Source organism: Mobula birostris, chromosome 31, assembly GCF_030028105.1.
Source record: "Mobula birostris isolate sMobBir1 chromosome 31, sMobBir1.hap1, whole genome shotgun sequence".
Taxonomy (NCBI): Eukaryota; Metazoa; Chordata; class Chondrichthyes; order Myliobatiformes; family Myliobatidae; genus Mobula; species Mobula birostris.
Genome location: NC_092400.1, coordinates 12,138,731 through 12,161,237, shown reverse-complemented (window position 1 = coordinate 12,161,237; position 22,507 = coordinate 12,138,731).

Genomic DNA, 22,507 nt, shown 5'->3' with positions numbered 1-22,507 from the left:
TGTCAACGTTTATGCTTTGCATCAAGAATCCAAAGGTTCTAAACAGTATTGACCTTCTGTTGAATAAATCAAACAGATTACCATCAATCAGTTAGTTTCTGCTCCCGTGTGAAATGGAGAAGCGATGTTTCCAAGCATAGTGCTTTGAATGTAAATTTATTTTTTATGGCTTTTCACTTCTGTCCACTCTAAGTTGGAGCATGCATTGACATAAGTTGTGGTTCTGCAACGGACTACCGCCCATCCGCTCCCTGATGTTCAGCTTCTTTAAATCCCACGTAGTGCAGTGCACCCCAGAAGCCAGTAATCAGCTGCTGGTCAGATACCCAGATATCAGACTTCCTGCTCCACCATTGATCCATATGGAGGGGGGAAGGTTTGGGGTGTGAGTGGTATAGTATGTTCTGGGTTGCTCTTCACATCTGGCCCCTCATCTTTATATGCCATACCTGGCAACCACTTTTGTTCACTGGTTTCACTGAGTCATCAAAGTTTGGGTTAGGGGTTTTGTTTATTTAACCTAATGCTTAACTCCTTTCAAGTAAGGCCTCAATCTTAAAATACTCAACTTTATTTTCAAATACCTCCACAACTTTGCTCCTCCTGACTTCTGTCTGACTTCCTTCAGCTCTGCAACCCTCTAGGATATCTGTTATTTGGATTCTTAAACATTTCCATTTTAATTAATGTGCCACCAAGCACAAGAACGTAATACAAAAGAGCAAGAACAGCCCTAGTAACCCACATGCCCCACTGCCCTACCCCCAAGACAACTGAGACCAGAGAAGCAAAGTTGCACAGTACTTCAGCATTGGTATAACTAGAAGCCCGTATAATTGTAGTAAGGCCGCCTACTCCTGTATCTCTTAAAATTAAAGCCTTCCTCCTTGTCTGCTGTATGTGCATGTTACATTGGCAGTTATGCTTAGAGCTAGAAAAGCCAAAAAAACCCAGATTTCAATCCCAATCCTTTTTTTCAACTTTTTTTCCGCTTAATATACTCTTTAAAATACACCTCACTAATCAAATGATTGTTCATCTTTCCTAATATTTTATATGACTGGCAATCAATATTTGCTTGGGAAGAAACATCTTCAGAATGTTCAACATGTAAAAAAACAAAATAAATTCAATCTTTAACAGAGAAAATCTGCAGATGCTGGAAATCCAAGCTACACACACAAAATGCTGGAGAACTCAGCAGGCCAGGCAGCATCTATGGAAAAGAGTGCAGTCGCCCTTTTGGGTCGAGATCCTTCATCAGGACTCTGCTAAATTCAATTTTCGCGTTTATTGTAAGTAGATATTATACTCAGTGCCTATGGAATCCATACATCCTGCCATTCCTTTTTCTTTCTTAGAATATAGTGTATGTACCCCTCGGAAAGCAAGTATATTATTGCTTATCTTTAGGCTCGAGCAGGTGGCCGTGGGATTTTTGAATTGCAAAGCCCATGTGAGGAGGATACATAGCAGCCTTGAAAAGTTTGCCAGGGAACTTCAGAGAACAATAAGGAATCAATCATGTATGTGGTGGGAAGGGAGTTACATATAAACCAGACTCAGCAACATTGGCTGATACACACAATGAATCAAGAGGACAACTTCTACAAACAGCAACTTTTCTTTCAAAATTTCTGCCAACCACCTTTATTTCTAGATTCTTGACATGTCTTTATTCTTGTTGAAATTGTATTGTACTGCATCATAATCCAGGTTTCTTAATGTGGAATCTAAGAAGGCAATGAATAAACTCTAAGCTTGTAAAACTTACCAACAGCACAACAAATTACTGTTCCTAGATTCATTTTGTTGACCTCAACTGTACTTTGCTGGGGAATGGACTGTGACTTTAAAAAAAAAAATATATATATATATATATATATAATTAATTTTACTCAATACTTTGTGAAACAAAATAAACCTCTTACAGCCTACGGGCTCCTCTATTGTTGCGATGAGGCCACACTCAGGTTGGAGGAGAAACACCTTATGTTCTGCCTGGGTAGCTTCCAACCTATTGGCATGAACATCGATTGCTCCAACTTCCTTTAATGCCCTCCCCTTCACCATCCCCCATTCCCATTTCCCTCTCTCACCTTATCACCCTATCATCCCCCTCTGGTGTTCCTCCCCCCTTTCTTTCTTCTATGGCCTTCTGTCCTCTCCTATCCGATTTCCCCCTTCTCCAGCCCTGTACCTCTTTCATTAACCAACTTCACAGATTTTTACTTCATACCTCCCCGCTTCCCGGTTTTACCTATCACCTTGTGGTTCTTCCTCTCCTCCACCCACTCTCTTACTCTGACTCCTCACACTTTTTCCCAGACCTGATGAAGAGTCCTGGCCCAAAACATCAGCTGTACTCTTTTCCATAGATGCTGCTTACCTGCTGTGTGCCTCCAGCATTTTGAGTGTGTTACTCTTCCAATAAATCTATATTACTACCATTTTCTGTAATCTGCAGCTGAATAGATTATAATTAATGATTTTACTATTTATTCTCCTTTCCTGAGAGGATGGCAGAAACTAAATTAAGACACTTTGATGGCAGAGTAAAGGACAATTGTTCTGTTCATAGCTGTCTTCTAAATACATAGAGGAAAGCCTCTTTGTGGGAAGAACATCCACAAGTTAATGGATTTGATTGAAGTCATGTGCACTCATTGGTTTGATATAATCTGTAAATTTAATTTTAACTATATTCATTTATGCAGACCAGTGGTATAGTGGCATCTGCACCAGACTTTGAGGCAAGTGCTATCGGGTTTGAATCTGGCCGGCTCCTTGCATGCTTTCCATCCTTGCTGGGTTGAACATCAAGCTAGAAACTTGGCCTCATAAAAAAAACAGACAAAAATGTTAATACAACTACAAGGTGGTGCCCGATATGCCACAAGGAATAGAAAGGAACAAAAACAATATTAATTTATAAGCATAAATGTTAACTGCCTTCTTAATTTCTGAAACCGATCCATTGAAACTGAACATTTGCACTGATGGAGTTTAGTTTTAATTGTTTTCACTGAAAAGTCAGCCTTATATCTTCAGAATGAAAAAAAGCCCATTATGCTCTTCGGCTGTTAGATTAACTAGTGGAGGTTCACACGGTGGGCTAAACTGCACTGACATATTTTCATTGTTCCACCAGAGCTCTTTGCTTCTTTGATGTGGCCAATCCTAATGTGATACAGTCTTACTGGACATTATGTAGTCTCTTAACTGTTCCTACAAGCTGACTAGAAAGCAAAGAGTAAATGCTTGAAAGGAGCTTAGACAGCAGCACATGATAAACTGGGTCAGAGCAGAGAAGAGATAGAGCGAAGATTGATACTACAGTAAAACTTAAATGTGAAGTGGATAGAAGAAATTTACAGCAGAGTCAGTGAAATTTATGCTACTTAGACCAATAACGCTGGATTATAAATCATAGGGAGACTGTAAAACAAACCATTCAGCACTAACGTTAGTGATGGTAATGCCCTTTTTTGGTCAAGAAGTTTCACAACACTGGCAAAGTAAAGGCTTAGTCTGGAATTTATATTGTACCCTTTCAAAATCACTGTCGATTCTGCCTTTCAAATAAACAGAACGGGAATCTTGAAATTAGTTTTCTGACACTTGGAGTCAGGAACGTTTAAAAAAAATCTATTATGGTAGTCACTGGACTTCAAAATATTGCAGTGAATTTATTGTGATGCATTGAAAATCTGCACAAATGAATCCAGGACCCTAAACTTCAATCTAAGGTTGGTGAAATATTGCTATTAAAATAAATGTTAAGTTTACTTCTAGTAACCTTAAAACCAGAATGAAGCAGATTAACATTCCTTCATATAACCTATGACACTGGAAATTCCTTATTGCATTACAAGAGTTGCTTTGCTGATGTCAATGGAATTGTTATATTGGTATTTCATGTTTTTGTGCTCCGCGAACACATTTCCCTTCTAAAAAATTGGGCTAGGAATTGTATTATAGCAATATTTTGTGTGCTAAAGCATTGTTGCAAAACATCTAACACTAAGATGGGTCTGCTGCAAAAAAGTGCAAGGTTTGTCAAAAAATATATTGGAAGAAACATCTGGACAGCCGAGAAGCAGATAAAGAAGTAGCAGAGTGCGACCTACACGACCCTGAAAGGACACGGCCACATCTCCCGATACTTTGCCCTGGAGCAGGGGTACACTAGCTTTTTTTATGCCATGGAAACTTACCATTAACTGAGGGGTCTGTGGACCCCCAGTGGGGAAATCCTGCCCACGTGCATTAGAGGATCCCCGCTTCCACATGCACTCAAAAGGAACCTGCACAAATATTGAAAATACCAGGAGGAAGTTCACAGCAGGTAAGGGTGCAGCAGGCACATCTCAGGCCCACCATGAGAAAAATCTGGCACTAGATGGAAGCCAGGAGTGATAACAGGAAGCCTGGTATGTCAACAAATACACTCTAAAACTTCTATAAATGTACCGCGGAGAGTATTCTGACAGGCTGCATCACTGTCTGGTATGGGGGGGGGGGCTACTGCATAGGACTGAAAGAAGCTGCAGAGGGTTGTAAATCTAGTCGGCTCCATCTTGGGTACTAGCCTACAAAGTACCCAGGACATCCTCAAGTAGTGGTGTCTCGGAAAGCCAGTGTCCATTATTAAGGACCCCCAGCACCCGGGGCATGCCCTTTACTCACTGTTACCATCAGGAAGGTGGTACAGAAGCCTGAAGGCACACACTCAGCGATTCAGGAACAGCTTCTTCCCCTCTGCCATCGGATTCCTAAATGGACATTGAACCCGTGAACACCACCTCACTTTTTAAATATATATTAATTCTGTTTTTTTGCACGATTTTTAATCCATTCAGTATATGCATACTGTAATTTATTTATTATTATTATTTTATTATTTTTTTCTTCCCTCTTCTATATTATGTATTGCATTGAACTGCTGCTGCTAACAAAGTTCACAACACATGCTGGTGATAATAAACCTGATTCTGATTCTGATCGCAAACAACAGGAATTCTGCAGATGCTGGAAATTCAAGCAACACACATCAAAGTTGCTGGTTCACGCAGCAGGCCAGGCAGCATCTCTAGGAAGAGGTACAGTCGACGTTTCAGGCCGAGACCCTGTTTCTGATAATTCTTCAGGGGAGTAATCCTGAAGGAAATTCCATGCCTTCATTAAATATATCACATTTCTGTTTGTACACTCAGAATGGAGAACGCCACCAGAAATATATTTTATAAAGAGGTCTAAGTTCCTTAAGGAAAGTATTGATCATTAGAAAATACTGAGATGTAGACCAAACAGTTAAGGGTTGGGAGCAGGGATTCATTCATTAACGTGCTGTAATCTGTTGTGTCTGTAAACTACTATACATATTAAATAAATAAAGGCATGTACTCAGAGGCGAAGTTAACTTGTATATTCACTTTGCAGAGAGTGCAACAGATCAATGTGCATGAGTAAGTTATCAGTCAATAAGTAGTGCCAAGAGGAATGATTGCACTAACAGAAACAGATCTGTACAGTACACTTCCTCCCAGTTTAGATTAATGTAACATAAAACTGTATATGTAACAAAACATTCAACAGGCGAGGTTCAAATAAACATGCTTTCATAATAGCAGTGCTTGCTTTATTTATTCATTTATTTAAAATAACAGTCCATAACTAACTTCACTATACTGTACTAAAGATCCAGCCTTGGGTGGCACTTTGTTTCTTGCAGGATGGCACCCACCTCTGAGCCTGTGGAGTGGCATAGGTTTGGTAGGTGCCTTGTCAAAGACAACTCTATCTGTAGCAGGTGTCACGTTGCTGTTAGTGACATGATCATCACTGAGAGGTAAGTCTGGCGGAAGCAATGTGTCCATCTTGCTGTACGCAGATAACCCAGATGTGTCCATTGGCTGAGCATCAAGTATCTGGTCCGCATGGCACCTCCATATATAATCTCCAACGTCCCACTGTGTACATCAGTGGTGAGTTCTTGTAGCTATCTGACTGGGTGTCCTCTTGTCTTTTTGGTAATCCAGTCTCGAAGTTCCTTGCTGATTTACTAAGCAACTGACTGAACTGTTTATTCTGAACTTCCCTCCATAGATCTGGTTTCAGGAGGTCTATTCGAGATCTCAGATTCCTGCTCATGAACAGCATTGCAGGTGTTTGACTTGTCATCGATTGAACAGAATTCCGATACACAAGGAGGAAGTTGACCACCTTGTACTGAAGTGAAATGTTCTCCTTACCCATAGTTTTAATGGACGACTTGGATAAACCTTTCAGTTAACCCATTCATTACTGGGTGGTGAGGAGCTGACTGAAATATTTGATGCCATTTTTCCTCATGATTAGTCTAATCTCTTCTGACATGCATTGTGGCCCGTTATCACTCACGATTTGTTCGGGTAAACCATTTCTGGAGGAGATATTCTTCAAAGCAGAAGCAGTCTTTTCCGATGTGGTTGACTTCATTGGTATGACTTCCGGCCACTTCGAATGAGCATCTACAGCAATCAGAGACATGGAGTTCGTGAATGGCCCAGCGAAGTAAAGGTGCTCTGTGGGTCGTATTTTGAACTTTGTGGTATCCCAAACAGTTTTTGGTTAAAGTATTCAATCAGTCTATCTATTCCCAGACACCACATGTAGCTCTGGGTGAGACTTTTCATCTTGACTGTATCCAGGTGTCCTTCATGCAGATTCTCTAACATTCTTCTGCACAGTTTACCGGGAACCGTGACATGAGTTTCACACATCAGGGTTCTTTGACATATCCACAGTTGATCTCGTCTCGCTGAGAATTCTGGAAACATAGGATTACCATGAGCTGTCCATCCTTGCATGATGATGTCATAGACTTTAGACAATTTTGGGTCTTTCCTTGTTTCTCTTTGTATTTCAGAATTTCTTACCGGCAGCTGATCCACCATTGCTGTGTGGAATACTTCTGCTGGGTCACAGAAGGAAGACTTTTCTTCAGTGGTCAACAGTGCAAGACATGACAAGCCCACAGTGTTGCAGTGTTGTTTGGTACCCTTGAATTCTACGTCATAAGAGTGGGCTCCTAGGGAAAGAGCCCAACGTTGCAGCTGGGTAGCAGACGTCATTGGAATTCACATCCTGAGATTCAGAAATTGGACACAAGGGGCTGGTGGTCTGTCACTAGAATACATTTGTCTGTAATGATAGTGATGGAACTTCTTTTCTCCCCATACTAGACCAAGGGCCTTTTGGTCAATCTGTGCGTAGTTGCATTCCGTGCTCGTCTGTGATCTTGAAGCAAATGCAATTAGATGTTCAGATCCATCTTTCATAGTGTGTTTTCTCTTTGGTTGTACTTTTTGTCTTTGAACCAACAGTCATTCGCATCACGGGAGGATTTGCCATCTTGATAACATTTTTGGCTTTTTGCACCATTCAGGGCCACTTAGTCTGTTTCACATTCTAAATACTTTTTCTGTAGTTCTGCAACATCCTTTGCTGCTGTCTCCAGTGATATCTCAATGGCTAATGTCTGTTCTAAGCTTAGGTCCCTTTTTGATAGTAGCCTCTTCTGAGTGCTTTGACTATGCATACCACATACAAGCATTTCTCTTAATGCATCAGGAAGTCCATCTTCAAAGTTGCAGTGATGGGAAAGTTTGCACAATTCTGCAATGTCTTCAGAAATGCTTTCATCATTTGACTGGTTCCTTTTGTGAAATCTAAATCTCCTCAGCAGTTTTGGGCTCAAGTGATTTTGTAAAGTTTCGTTGAGTATCTTGCTTGCTGGCGTTTCAGGAGTTACTAAGTTGCATAGGAAACTATCCTTTTTTGCACCCATTGAGCTAAGAAGTGTGGAGACTTTCTTTTCCTCCTCCACATTGTTGGCATTACAAGACAGTTCAACTCTCTAGATATACAATCCTCAGTCCTCAATAGCACCATCAAATTTGTCAACTTCCTGACTAAGTCCATCGTCACATTATTTTCACTTTAGCTTTGCTAGTTATACATCTCTCACTGTGTACTGTGCACTGTTACTCATACATCCCTGTGCTAGCATCCGCGACTGCCTTTTCTGTACTGGTTCACTCTTTCCTCTCGCTCCCTTCTTCCGCGTTCTGTCATCTTGTAACTGTCAGTGCAGTTGGTGATATTAGCTGACATTCAGGTTCGTACTCGTCGCCAGTTTGTTGCGTCTGTACAACTATATATCAAATAAATAAAGGCACACGCTCAGAGGAGAAATTAACATGAATATTCACTTTGCAGAGAGAGCAACAAATCAATGTGCATGGGTAAGTTTTCAGTCAATAATTAGTGCTAAGGGGAGTACTTGTGCTGAAAGGAATAGATTGTACACTACACAATCAGTGATGGGGAGCTCATGGGACAGTATGAGAGCATTTTATGAATCTCTATGAGGATATTCTTTTGATGATCCACACAAGGTTGGATATTCTGTGAGTGGAAACTGTCTCTCTTGATGAAGTATCCAGGTTCTTCACAGGGGTATGTATGAGCGTATAAATGCTGGCAAATCCCAATGCCTGAGATAGTGTCTTTTCCTCAATGAAGTCAAACTCCTTCAAAATACAATCACTTCAATGCAGCAGCAAGCAACAAATTGGGAGAGATGGCGAAGACCACCTGTGGTGAGGAAGTTAAAATCTGATGTGACCTTGATTGTGTTGACAGCTGCTGTGGCACAACAGAAGGGACACATCCTGAACTACACTGTTCAAAAAAATGTAGGTAGGGTGGTGTCATGAGGTCAGCTATAGTCACATCCCTGATGACTCTACAGACTTTGAGCTCTGACTGTTATAATGCAGCAGAAATAGAGATTGTGTAAAATAATCACATCATTAGATGTGCACCTGACATTGGGAAAAGGTCCAATGTGTTCATGTGAACTTCATAGGGAAGTGCCCAACTTTGTGATTGTCATGAGTTTATTTGAAATATTTGCGTTCTGCTCAAATTCCAAAACAAAATTTTCCCTCTAAGCATCTTAGGTGGTGTTAAAGGAAGCAGTCATTGTTTACATCATGCTTAGCAATGAACTACATGAGTAATCACAACTTTTATGACTGAACTGCCAGTCTACGGTGACCGATCCATTAGATTATGAGGACACTCAGTCCTCGTTTATTGTCATTTAGAAATGCATGCATTAAAAAAATGATACAACGTTCCTCCAGAATGATATCACAAGGAAACACAGGACAAACCAAGACTAAAACTGACAAAACCACATAATTATAACATATAGTTACAACATTGCAAAGCAATACCATAATTTGATAAAGAGCAGACTATGGGCACGGTAAAAAAAAAAGTCTCAAAGTCCCGATAGCCTCATCATCTCACGCAGGCGGCAGAAGGGAGAAACTCTCCCTGCCATGAACCTCCAAGCACCATAAACTTGCTGATGCAGCACCATTGGAAGCATCTGACCACAGTGGTCTCTGAGTCCATCCAAAAACTTCGAGCCTCCGACCAGCCCCTCCGACACAGCCTCTCCGAGCACCATCCTCTGCCGAGCGCTTCGACCCTGCCCCGGCCGCCGAGCAACAAGCAAAGCTGAGGACTCGGGGCCTTCCCCTCCGGAGATTCTGGACCACACAGTAGCAGCAGCAGCGAAGCAGGCATTTCAAAAGTTTCACCAGATGTTCCTCCGTGCTCTCACGTCCGTCTCCATCAAATCAGGATTGTGCACGGCACACTACCTGACAAATAACAGACATCACCACCAGAGTGGCTGCTGCGAGCTGTGTCGCGCCACCATCTTCTCCTCCTCCACTGGACCAAAGTAATCCAATTTCTATATTCTGTATACATCTCCTCTCTGAGACAATGTACATATCTGAGCATCTTAGGTGGTGTGTTAAAGGAAGCAGCCATTGTTTACATCATGCTTAGCAATGAACTGTATGAGTAATCACAACTTTCATGACTGAACTGCAAGTCTACAGTGACTGATCCAGTAGATTAAGTATACACCGAAATTTGTATCTGCTATCCAAATGAGGATACCAGTAAGGTGATACCAGTATATAGTTTTCCAATATCTTCATCAGTCAGTTTTAAGATTTGATTATAATTGCTTTGTCATGCCTTTCGCCTTTGTACCATCTAATATCATGAATTATTTAAACTTAAAATTAGGGAACATTCATATTGCTGTGGCACTTTTTCAGTAGTCTGAGGCAAATCACCCAGCTGATAAGACAACTGGCATGAGGTAGGCGTTAAGGAGGTGCATACTGACACATTGCATTCTCAGGTCTGATGTCAGTCCACTCTGTGTCACCAGTACTCTCTGCATGTGCTTTACTTCGCTGGGATTCTGTAAAAAGAAGCATTAAAGTTGCGACCGTCGCTTTAAGGCAGCAGTGAGAGGGAACTATATCTCTTATCTCTGTCCCTGCTTGGCTTCACTGATAAAAGTGCAGGGCCTTGAGTGGCAGCAAAGCCTGGATGAAAGGGCCTTCAAGACCTCCGGAATAGAAGAGAAAAGTACATCACCACAAAACATGGCAGTGCTCAACAGGGAAGAGTTTTTGGCCCTTCAGATAAGTCTCTTATCAGATGCTGTTTTGCATTTACAAGGTGCGAGTCTATTTCTACAATTAATGGAATGACATGTAGTGGGTCACAATTACCGAGGTATTCTGTAGGTCAGGAGCTGTGTTCTCCTCCTCCTCCTCCTCCATGTTTCATAATCACTGTTACTAACAATTTGAACTTTCTCTAGAGGTAGCGTGTACCTCATTTTAAATATATTACATAGCAACAACATTATTGTTACCATGAAAGCAGAGAGTGCAGCCAATCTTTTGTTTCATTCGATAGCCGCAGTAAATTAATTTATTGAATGTAACTGTAGTTTGAAAGCTGCTGCGTGTATTCTTTTGTGTTTGGATTAGCAGAGCATGTTACACATTTAAATGTACATTCCACCTCTGTAAAAGTAAAATATAAGGCTTGCCTGTGAGGGTCTGACATTGAGAATGATTATCTCAATTATTTTAATTATTTTAAATGTAAGTAATTATTTTTTATATTCAGATAATTTTGTCAGAAGGAGCTATGCCATTTCTCAAGTGATGAAGGTACTTCCTTTAGAGTGAGTGTGTGTGTGTGTGTGTGTGTGTTTACAATCCAATTGTTTATCGGCAATCATCACTACACAAGTGTAAAGGAGAACAAATTGAACAGTCTGTTGAAGAAGATGGGGGCGAGGGGTCACTCCCTCCAACAAGCAATCAAGTCTTGTCAAATGCAGCAGAAGAATGCAGCAATTGGATTTGGATTAAAAGAAAAGACAACAACAATTAAAAGAAAAGGGCTGCAAGATGAAGACAGGAGGGTATGGAACTGAGGGTGGTGTATCTGGGATGCCAGGTAGCACTGTTGAGCCCTCTGCAGACGTCGTGGGCTTATTAATGAAACGTCAAAAAAGGAGAGTGCCCACCTGATGACACCGATGATGTACCTACCCTCCCTCCTTGTGGCCACTCCAAGCCCACTGCCAACATCAAGAGTGCCGACTTACCATAGGGATTGAAACATCAAGTCCTGGTAGCTCTACTCTACTTACTCTGGATCTGATGCAGCTTAAGAAAGCACAATAAGCTGTCATGGTGTGCGCTGGCAGTGGCTGAACCCGGGGGCGGAGGACTCCTGACAATAAACATAAAGAACACAATAAAAGAGACGATATATATATATATCTATGATTAGCTCACAGACACAGATGGATTGTACGTATATAAAGTGATGTTAGGTATCAGAATATCTGTACATGAGGTAACTCTGAAAGGAGTGGTGGTGGGGTGAGTTAATGGGTGGAGGTGAAAATCAGCCTGATGTTTTGGGAAACTTAACTGATTTTGAGTCTGGTCTTCCTGCTGTGTATGAGGTGCAACCGCTTCGCTGATGGGAGTGGGACAAACGGTCCATAAGCAAGGGGGGTGGGGTTTATCATAATATTGATGCTGAGGCTTTACGAGGCATTGGTCAGACTGTGCTGGAGTATTATGAGCAACTTTTGGGCCCCTTATCTAAGAAATTACACACTAGCATTCAAGATGGTTCAGAAGAGGCTCACAAGAATGATTCTGGGAATGAAAGGGGTAATGTACGGGGAGTTTTTGACGGCTCTGGGACTGTACTTGCTTGAGTTTAGAAGAATGAGGGAGATCTCATTGAAACCCATCAAATATTGAAAGAGCTAGAGGATGTGAAAAAGATGTTTCCTAGAGTGGGGGAATCTAGGACCAGAGGGCACAGCCTCAGAATAGAGGGACACCATTTAGAGCAGAGATTTAGCCAGATGGTGGTAATTCTGTGGAATTCACTGCATGGACAGCAGTGGAGGCCAAGTCAATGAGCACATTTAAAGCAGGGGTTGATAGGTTCTTGATTAGTCAAAATTATGGGGAGAAGGCGAGAGAATGAGGTTGAGAGGGATAATAAATTAATCATGATGGAATGGTGGAACAGACTCGATGGGCTGAGTGGTCTATTCTGCTCCTATGTCTCGTGGTCTTATGGTCTTGTCTTGCTGACCTGATATTGGAATCTATTATTTAAAAAGTGGCATCAGAGCACTTTGAAAGTAATAATGGATTGAGGAGAGTCAACGTGACTTTATGGAGAGGAAGTCATATTTGACAACTCCGTTTGAGGTTTCTGAGTGTATAACTAGAGGAAAAGATTGTGTATTGGGGTAGAGGCAATTGATGTAATGTATTTGGTCTTTGGGAAGAACCTTGATACTGTGGACAAAAAAGTTATAATACAAAATCAGAGTGTATAGGATTTGGGTGAAATATGTTGGTGTGGATTGAAAAAAATACATGAAGAGATTACAAGGGAATACACAAAAATCTGTTAAATGGAGTAGATTTTGGGAAATGTTCAATAGTTCCATTTAATATCAGAGTATGTATACAGTATACAACCTGAAATTCTTGTTCTTCACAGACATCAACAAAAGCCGAAGAATATGTTTTATTTAAATTATGAGAGATTCCAGAAATGCCTTGAGATGCAGATCTGATATCCTAGCTAATGCTTTACAAAAGGCTAATCTGCAGGTATAGCAAGTAATTAGGAAAACTAAGAAAATGTTATGATTTATTACAAGGAGAAGGGAAGACAAGAGTAGGAAGGTTTTGCTTGAGTTAAAATCTGATCTGGAGTATGTTAGTATGAATACAGTGTCAGTCTCTATATTTAAGGATGGATATAATTGTGTTGGAAGCAGTTTGGGTGAGTTGCATTATGATGAAATGTTGGATAAGCTAGACTTGTATCTGTTGGTGTTAAGAGTGAGATGGGACAATTGAAAAATGTGGATTCCCGTGGAATGTGCACAACATGTTAGAGACCATGATCCTTCCCCTTATAGGAGGATCTTCATCAGGAATTCTCAATCTGGGGTTCACGGACACTTTGGTTATTGGTAGGGGTCCATGGCACAAAAAAAGGTTGTGAACCCCTGATCTAAATCAACAATTCTCTTTAAGCAGGAGTCACTCATTTAAGAAAGAGATGAAACAACTTTTTTTTTCTCGCAAAGTGTTATGAGATATTTTGCCCTCCCTTCTTCAAAGTTTAGTGGGAGCAGAATCTTTGAATATTTTTGAAGGTTGAGGTAAATAGACTCCTGATAAACAAAGGAAAGAAAGGTTACTGGGGCAACAAGAACATAGAACTGAGGTTGCATTACAATCAGCCATGATATTATTGAATGGCAGAGCAAGCTTGAGTGACTGAATGATGAGTACCTGTTCCTATTTAATATGTTTGTAAAAGCATGTTGCATACAGGTGAACATAAGACTCAGAAGAAAGAATTTATTTTCTTAAAAGGTTGTGAATCTTTGAATGTAAGTGTTTAGTTATTAAACATAATCAAGACTAAGGTAGATGCCTATTCAGACTAGGGATGTCAAAGGAAATGGAGGGCTAATAATCAATCTTCCATGATCTATATTATGCGGCAGAGATAGCTCAAGCTTCCTGATGACCTTCTTTTGTTTATGAGTTACCTCGTGCTCAGCATTCCTTCACAAAGCTATTTTCAGTTTGCTGATGGAATCTTCGCAAAAATTCCTCACTAATCTCATTTATAGCACTGGAAAAGCTCCACAGTTGCCTGGATGAGACAGAATAAGGCACTGCCATTAGAAAGTTTTCAGTAATGAAGAAAACCACAATACTTGATAAAGATCTCTTCCTCAATGCCCTTTCTCATTTGCTATGAATAATGTGGCTGCTCTGGCGTCTACATGAATAATTTGGCTTGCAAATATAATTTGTGAGCCGTTTACTGAACAGTAAAAGCACTTTTAAGATAAGCTGTGCACTTAATTGCATAATTTTCTTGTGCGCAAATCTGAAGTATCAACTATTTATTCTCCTCTGTAGGTGCTGCCTGACCTGCTGAGTTCCTGCAGCATTTTGTGTGGATTTCCAACATCTGCAGAATCCTTTGTGTAAAGAATAGATATTGAATAACACTTGCAGACCAAGAGAAGTGCTTGGGTATTTTGCATGAACATTGCTCACAAATGAGAATTCTTAACCAAAAGGGTTATTCATGAGCTGAAAATCTATTGTGGTTAAAGCAAATATTTTCTTTCCTAGTCCTATACTGTATATATAAAACATAACTTCCCATTTTTGAAACTAATTCACTGAGCAATAGATGATGACATCTTGTTAGCTTTCCTAATTTGCTGACCTGCATACCAGCCAATTATGAATCACACACTAGGATTGCAAAATTCCCTTCTATTGAAGAACTTTAGAACATCTCATCATTGAGATAACATGTTTCTTGCTCTTTTTTTGTCCAAAATGTACTATTTTACATGTTTCCCACTTTGTATTCCAGTTGCCAAATCATTGCCCATGCATTTAACCTGTCTAAACCCTTCACAGCTTGCTTTTCTTTCTTTCTTTGCACCATCAGCAAATTAGCAAACATTTTTTAATGTCTTCAACCAAATCATTTACATAAATTGTAAAAAATAAAGAAATTGTCTGTGCGTATCACTTTGGCACAATGTTGGTAACATTACAACCATTGCAATGTTATAACCAACATACAACGCTGAGGTTTATGACGCATTGATCAGACTTCACTCAGAGTATTGTGAGTAGCTTTGGGCCCCTTATCTAAGAAAAGATATGCTAACATTGGAGAGGGTCCAGAGAAGATCCATGAAAATGCTCCCTGGAATGAAAGAGTTAACATGCAAGGAGCGTTTGATAGCTCTGGATGTGTACTCACTGAAGTTTTGAGGAATGCGGGGGATCTCATTGAATGCTACCATAATGGATAGAATGGATATGGAGAGAATATTTCCTACAGCGAGAGTGGGGTAGGGGTGTCTAGGACCAGAAGATACAGCTTCAGAGTACAAGGCTATTCCTTTACAACAGAGATGAAGAGGAATTTCTTTAGCCAGAGGGTGGTGAATCTAGGGAATTTTGGAAGACTAAAATGAATACATGAATTCTCTCATTGACTCTCCATTTGGGACCCAAGGATGAGGACCATCATGATCCTTGGACCAGTCAACCTACCACTCCAACGATTTCCTCACTACTAACTTAAGATTATAATTTTCCCAAATTCCTTCCTCCCTTTCATCTCCTGATTTATACCTATTTCTGGGATACTACTTAACTCTCGATACAGAGAAGGATGGAAAATATTGAACTCTGAAAGGAGTGGTGGTGGATGTTCTGCCATCTCCTTGTTTTCCACCATTAATTCTTCAAATGCACTTACTAAAGGACGATAGATCAATATGTTAAATTGTTTTTGTTTTTAAATACACCCAGAAACTCAAACAACTTTTTCATTTCTGGCTAGTTTTATCAAATATATTTATTTATCCAGAACAAAGGTAAGACCAATCAATAAGGTTGAACCATAATAATGTCAAGCATCCATTTTGTGTTTCAGAGTTTCCTGGAAAATCACAATGTATTATGGAAGGTTTTTTCTTAACAATCAATTGGAAACTGATTTATGAGTGGGCGGGGGAGTATTAGTGTATGGGATAGGATTGTTAGAAGTGCAATGGCCATCTTGGAATATAATAATCAGCTGTATTGGAGTCTTAACAGAGGATGGGACTACAGCAGGTCAGGGGGTTAGATCAATTCTGTTTGACAGAGCATTGGCTTAGAGGGTCAAGTGGTGGGAGTTCAAATCTTTGCAGCTTGGTAGATCAGTGAGTATGAGTATTGGGGTAGGCTGCTGCAGTCTGGATTAGGCTAGGATCTTCTGCTTGTTGGAGAGGGATGGGTTTAAACCTGGTCAAGTAAACAGTGAAGAACCAAAGGGAGAGTTAGGTAACTACAATAGATAAAGAGGCCCAACTGAATTAGGTCCTCTTTAGGCAATGCTAAAGTATGCCTAACAAGTCCTGCTTCTTTAGAAGCAGTGGTTTGTACATGCATGGGTGCAATTCCTGCGTTGTACCAATTGTGAGTTGCACCACATCATATACTAAGTCTCTGATTTTCTACTATTTTTCCCTCTTTATTGTAAGATTGAGTATCTTCACCTACAAAAGTATGGCACCCTAGGCATTAGGGTTTGTGGTCTTAAGTCAGAGATTTTTATACATATATATATTTATTTAGAGATAAATAACTACTGGAGGTATAATAATTGAACAGTACTCAAATATCCAAGCAGACCCTCTTGTACAGGATTGATGGGATGCTTCCTTTCAGAAGAGGTGTTAAACTGATGCCCAATACTTTTATACTTTATAGTCGCCAAACAGTTGGTACTAGAATGTACAATCATCACAGCGATATTTGATTCTGCGCTTCACACTCCTTGGATTACAAATATTAAATATTAAAAATATTAAAAATAGTTAAAATTAGTAAATATTAAAAATTTAAATTATAAACCATAAATAGAAAATAGAAAAATGGGAAGTAAGGTAGTGCAAAAAAACCGAGAGGCAGGTCCGGATATTTGGAGGGTACAGCCCAGATCCGGGTCAGGATCCCTTCAGTAGTCTTATCACAGTTGGAAAAAAGCTGTTCCCAAATCTGGCCATACGAGTCTCCAAGCTCCTGAACCTTCTCCCAGAGGGAAGAGGGACGAAAAGTGTGTTGGCTGGGTGGGTCGTGTCCTTGAATATCCTGGCAGCACCGCTCCGACAGCGTGCGGTGTAAAGTGAGTCCACGGACGGAAGATTGGTTTGTGTGATGTGCTGCGCCGTGTTCACGATCTTCTGCAGCTTCTTTCAGTCTTGGACAGGACAACTTCCATACCAGGTTATGATGCACCCTAGAAGAATGCTTTCTATGGTGTATCTATAAAAATTAGTGAGGGTTTTAGGGGACAGGCCAAATTTCTTTAGTTTTCTCAGGAAGTAAAGGCGCTGGTGGGCCTTCTTGGCAGTGAACTCTGCTTGGTTGGACCAAGTCAGGTTATTTGTGATATTGACCCCGAGGAACTTAAAAGCTTTTGACCTGTTCCACTTGCGCACCACCGATGTAAATTGGGTCGTGCGGTCCGCTACCCCTTCTGAAGTCAACAACCAATTCCTTCATCTTGCTGACGTTGGGGGATAGATTATTGTCTTTGCATCATGCCACCAGGTTCTTAATTTCCTCTCTGTGCTCAAACTCATCGTTACCCGAGATACGGCCCGCAATTATTGTGTCATCAGCAAACTTACATATTGAGTTTGATGGAAACTTGGCTACAGAATCATGGGTGTATAGTGAGTACAGCAGGGGGCTGAGTACACAGCCTTGTGGGGCACTGGTGCTCAGAGTGATTGTAGAGGAGAATTGTCCTCTATTTAAACAGCCTGGGTCCTGCCTGTGAAGAAGTTGAAGATCCAGCTGCAGATCTCACTACTAAGGCCCAGGTTCCAGAGCTTAGGAGTCAGTTTATTTGGAATGATGTTATTAAAGGCAGAGCTGTAGTCAATGAAAAGGAGCCTTACGTATGCATCTTTATTCTCCAGGTGTTCTAAGGAGGAATGAGGGGCCAGAGAGATGGCATTTGCTATTGACCTGTTGCTCCGGTAGGCGAATTACAAAGCATTGAGGTTGACCAGTAGGCTGTGGTTGATGTGTGCCATAACCAATCGCTCGAAGCACTTCATAGCAATTGATGTCAGAGCCACCGGTCGATAGCCATTCAGGCATGCACCTTGCTCTTCTTCGGCACTGGGATTATTGTTGCCTTCTTAAAACACGAGGGGATCTTAGACTGAAACAAGGAGCAGTTGAAGATATCAGCAAACACTCCAGCTAGCTCGCTTGCACAGGCCCGGAGAACCCGTCCGGGGACGCCATCTGGGCCCGTCGCCTTCCTTGGATTTATCTTCAGGAAGGCCCTTCTAATGTCCTCCTCAGTGACGATGAATCTCGATGCCACCAGGTCTGGTTCATCCGGAGGGAGCGGGACACTCCTCTTCTGTTCAAATCTTGCGTAAAATATGTTAAGTTCATTAGGAAGAGAAGCGCCACAGTTATTGATATTCCCAGCCTTTTCTTTGCACCCAGTGATCTCACTTGGACCCTGCCATATTCTACTGGCATCCCTTTGGTTAGCCTGGGCTTCCAACTTGGCTCAATATTGCCTCTTGGCGCCCTTAATGGCTTTCCGGAGTTCACGCCTGGATTCCGTGTAGCCACTGGTATCCCTGGACCTAAAAGCCGTAGCTCTAGCCTTTAAAAGGGACTTGACCTCATAATTCATCCACTATGTCATTGACTTCATTGTGACTGTAGAGCAGATTAATAACTCACTTGGGGATGAGATTGAAGTCATAGAAAAGTACAGTACAGAAGCAGGCCTTTCTACCCATCTAGCTTAAGTAGAAACCTCCAAAACCCATCAACATCCTTGTATATTTCCTAGAAAATCTCTGCATTGCATCCCATTTACCATTTTTTCAGCTGATCTAGATCCCTCTGCAAGCCATGATAGCCTTCCTCATTGTCCACTATACCCCCAATCTTGATGTCATCCACAAACTTGCTGATCTTATAATTTCCTGGTTTATGTTAGAGCCTTTCTTAAAAAGCAGAACAACATTGGCTAACCTCCAATCCTCTGGTACCTCTCCTGTCACTAAGAATGATTTAAAATATCTCTGCTAGAGCCCCAGCAATTTCCATACTTGCCTTCCATTGGGCTGAGCGAACACCTTATCAGGCCCTGTGGATTTATCCACCCTGATTTGCCTCAGGACAGCAAACACCTCCTTCTCTGTAATCTGCACAGGATCCATGAAGTTGATGCTGCCTTGCCTCATTTCTACAGACAGTGTGTCTGTCTCCTGAGTAAATACAGATGCAAGAACAATTATTTAAGATCTGCCCTAATCTCTTTTGGCTCCACACATGGATTACCATTCTGATTTTCTGGAGGACCCATTTTGTCCCTTATAATCATTTTGCTCTTTATGTATCTGTAGAATCCCTTAGGATTCTCCTTCACCTTTTCTGCTAGGGCAACCTCATGCCTTCCTTTAGCCCTGGTTTCTTTCAAAGTGTTCTCTTGCATTTCTTATACTCCATGAGAACCTCATTTGTTCCTGCTTCCATATACCTGCTAGGCACCTCCTCTTTTTTCTTAACCAGGGCCTCAGGTTCCCCACACTTATTATCTTTACTTTTTATTCTGACAGGCAGATACAAGCTTTGTACTCTCAAAATTTTACTTCTGAAGGCTTCCCACTTATGAAAGACGCCTTTGCCAGAAAAACGGCCTGTCACAATCCACACTTGCCAGATCATTTCTGATACCATCAAAATTGGCCTTTCTGTAATTTAGAATTTCAACCTGTGGACCAGGTCTATCTTTTTGCATATTTACTTTGAAACTAATGGCATTATGATCACTAGATGAGAAGTGTTCCCCTACACAAACTTTTGTTGCCTGGCCTGTCTCATTCCCAAGTAGAAGATCAAGAATCACACCCCCTTTCACCGAGAATTCTACGTACTAATTAAGGAAATTTTCCTGGACACATTTGACAAACTCTATCCCATCTAGTCCTTTTACAGTTTAGAGGTCCCATTCAATATGTGAAAAATTAAAATCACCTACTATAACAACATTATATTTCTTGCAACTGTCTGCAAGCTCCTTACAAATTTGTTCCCCTAATTCCCACGGATTGTTCAGTGACCTGAAATATAGCCCCTTTAATGAGGTCATATCTTTTTAATTTCTTGATTTATTTATTTATTGATTCCTGGGATGGCAGGACTTTCATATGATGAAAGACTGTATTGACTAGGCTTATACCCGTTGGAATTTAGAAGATTGAGGGGGGACCTTATTGAAACGTATAAAATCCTAAAGGGATTGGACAGGCTAGATGCAGGAGGGTTGTTCCCGATGTTGGTGAAGTCCAGAACGAGGGGTCACAGTTTGAGGATAAAGGGGAAGCCTTTTAGGACCGAGATTAGGAAAAACTTCTTCACACGGAGAGTGGTGAATCTGTGGAATTCTCTGCCACAGGAAACAGTTGAGGCCAGTTCATTGGCTGTATTTAAGAGGGAGTTAGCTATGGACCTTGTGGCTAAAGGGATCAGGGGATATGGAGGGAAGGCTGGTACAGGGTTCTGAGTTGGATGATCAGCCATGATCATACTGAATGGCGGTGCGGGCTCGAAGGGCTGAATGGCCTACTCCTGCACCTATTTTCTATGTTTCTATGTTTCTCAGTTGCACCCATAACACCTCAACAGATGAGTTCTCCAGTCTGTCCTGGCAGACATGTCCATGACATTTTCCCTCACTAGTAATGCCACCCCTCCTCCTTTAATCACTCCTGCTTTGTTGTTTCTAAACAACGGAACCCCGGAAGATTGAGCTGCCAGTTTTTCCCCTCCTTCAACCAAGTCTCACTAATAGCTACAATATCATAATTCTAGGTGTTGTTCCATGCCGGGAGCTCATTCACCTTTCCTACGATACTTCTTGCATTGAAATGTGTGCAGCTCAGGACATTTGTTGCACCATGCTCAACCTTTTGCTTCCTGACTTTATCTGAGTTCTTACCAACATCTGTCTCCACAACCTCTCCACTAACTGTTCTGGCACGCTGGTTCCAATTTCCCTGGAACTCTAGGGATTTTGGACACTTGTTTCTAAAAGTCCTAACTGTTAACTAGTTATTCCACAGAGTTACTGAAGGTGGCAGTAAACCACACTGTTTCACCCAAAAGAACCTTCAATGAAAATGATAATTCAAAGTGCAAAAATGATTACAAAAAAAAAATTTTCCTTTGTTAAAGAACAAATTAAGTTACACACAGATGATGCTTAAGTAGAAACTATGGCAAGGCAAGGGTTAAGATTGAGTGCAATTGCTCCTTGGAAAAATAAACTCCATTTGGAATAACATCTTTGGAACAATATTCTTGGAACAATAAGTGTCCAGCATGAAATACAGAGGGCATGGGCAGCTCAAACAGGGAAAGAGGATAATAAAGAATCTGAGAATGACACATTAACAGTGGACAATAACTCTTCACTAAAAAAAAAGTTATAATTGGCTGATTTTGATAAATTAAATGCAAATGGAAGATTGAATTGCACGTAGTTTTTTTTTATTGGTTGTTAATGCCTGTAAGAATGTATCTTGATTGGTGATTTTTATTCTATGCATGAAATTATGGATCAGATTTAGGCACACAAGATTTCAATTAGTCCACAACTATATAAAACTAACAATTCTGAGCAGAAATTTTAGAGCAGTTTGGTGATGGGCACTGCTGTTCTTCTGCACAAATAAATAGAATGTGATTGGAGATAAAAAATGTTGGATGCCAAAGTCCAACTGAATAGCAATGACACCGATTCTACCTTAGATATGCTACATGTTTTTGCATTTGTAGGAAATTGCTGTTGAAAAGCACGTTTGTCACAATTGTGTTTATATGGTCAATAAAATATGACTTGTGACAGATACAGAGAATTGTATATGCATCCATTACGTTTTAGATATCATAATTCAACCTCTCAAAAGTATGAAAGGAAGCGAAAGCCAATAACTACCTGCATTTAGAAACTGCTAGCTAATCCAGGGAAAGATTGAGGGATTTTAGAACTAGCTATTAATACATCAATGCACTCTAATCAAACTTGAATATTTATTAATTTTATCAACTTTATGTTAAGCCCCAGGGTCCCAGAATAGGATAGATATGTAAACATCAAAACTATGCTTTAGACTTCATCCACATCACCCAAGCACATTGCCACAGGATATAAAATTAAAGAAATGCACTCCACTGACCACATCCAACAGCTAAAAGTGGGTTAAGTCAATCCCACATCCTTTGTCTTGACCCATGCTGTTGAAGGTAACAGGTCTCCAAGAGCTCATCCAGGTATTTTGTAAGTATGGTGAAGGTTTCTTCCTCCACACTCCACTAAGCCCCACCACTCATCTAGAAAATTAATATTTTATCATCTCTCTTCTAAGTCT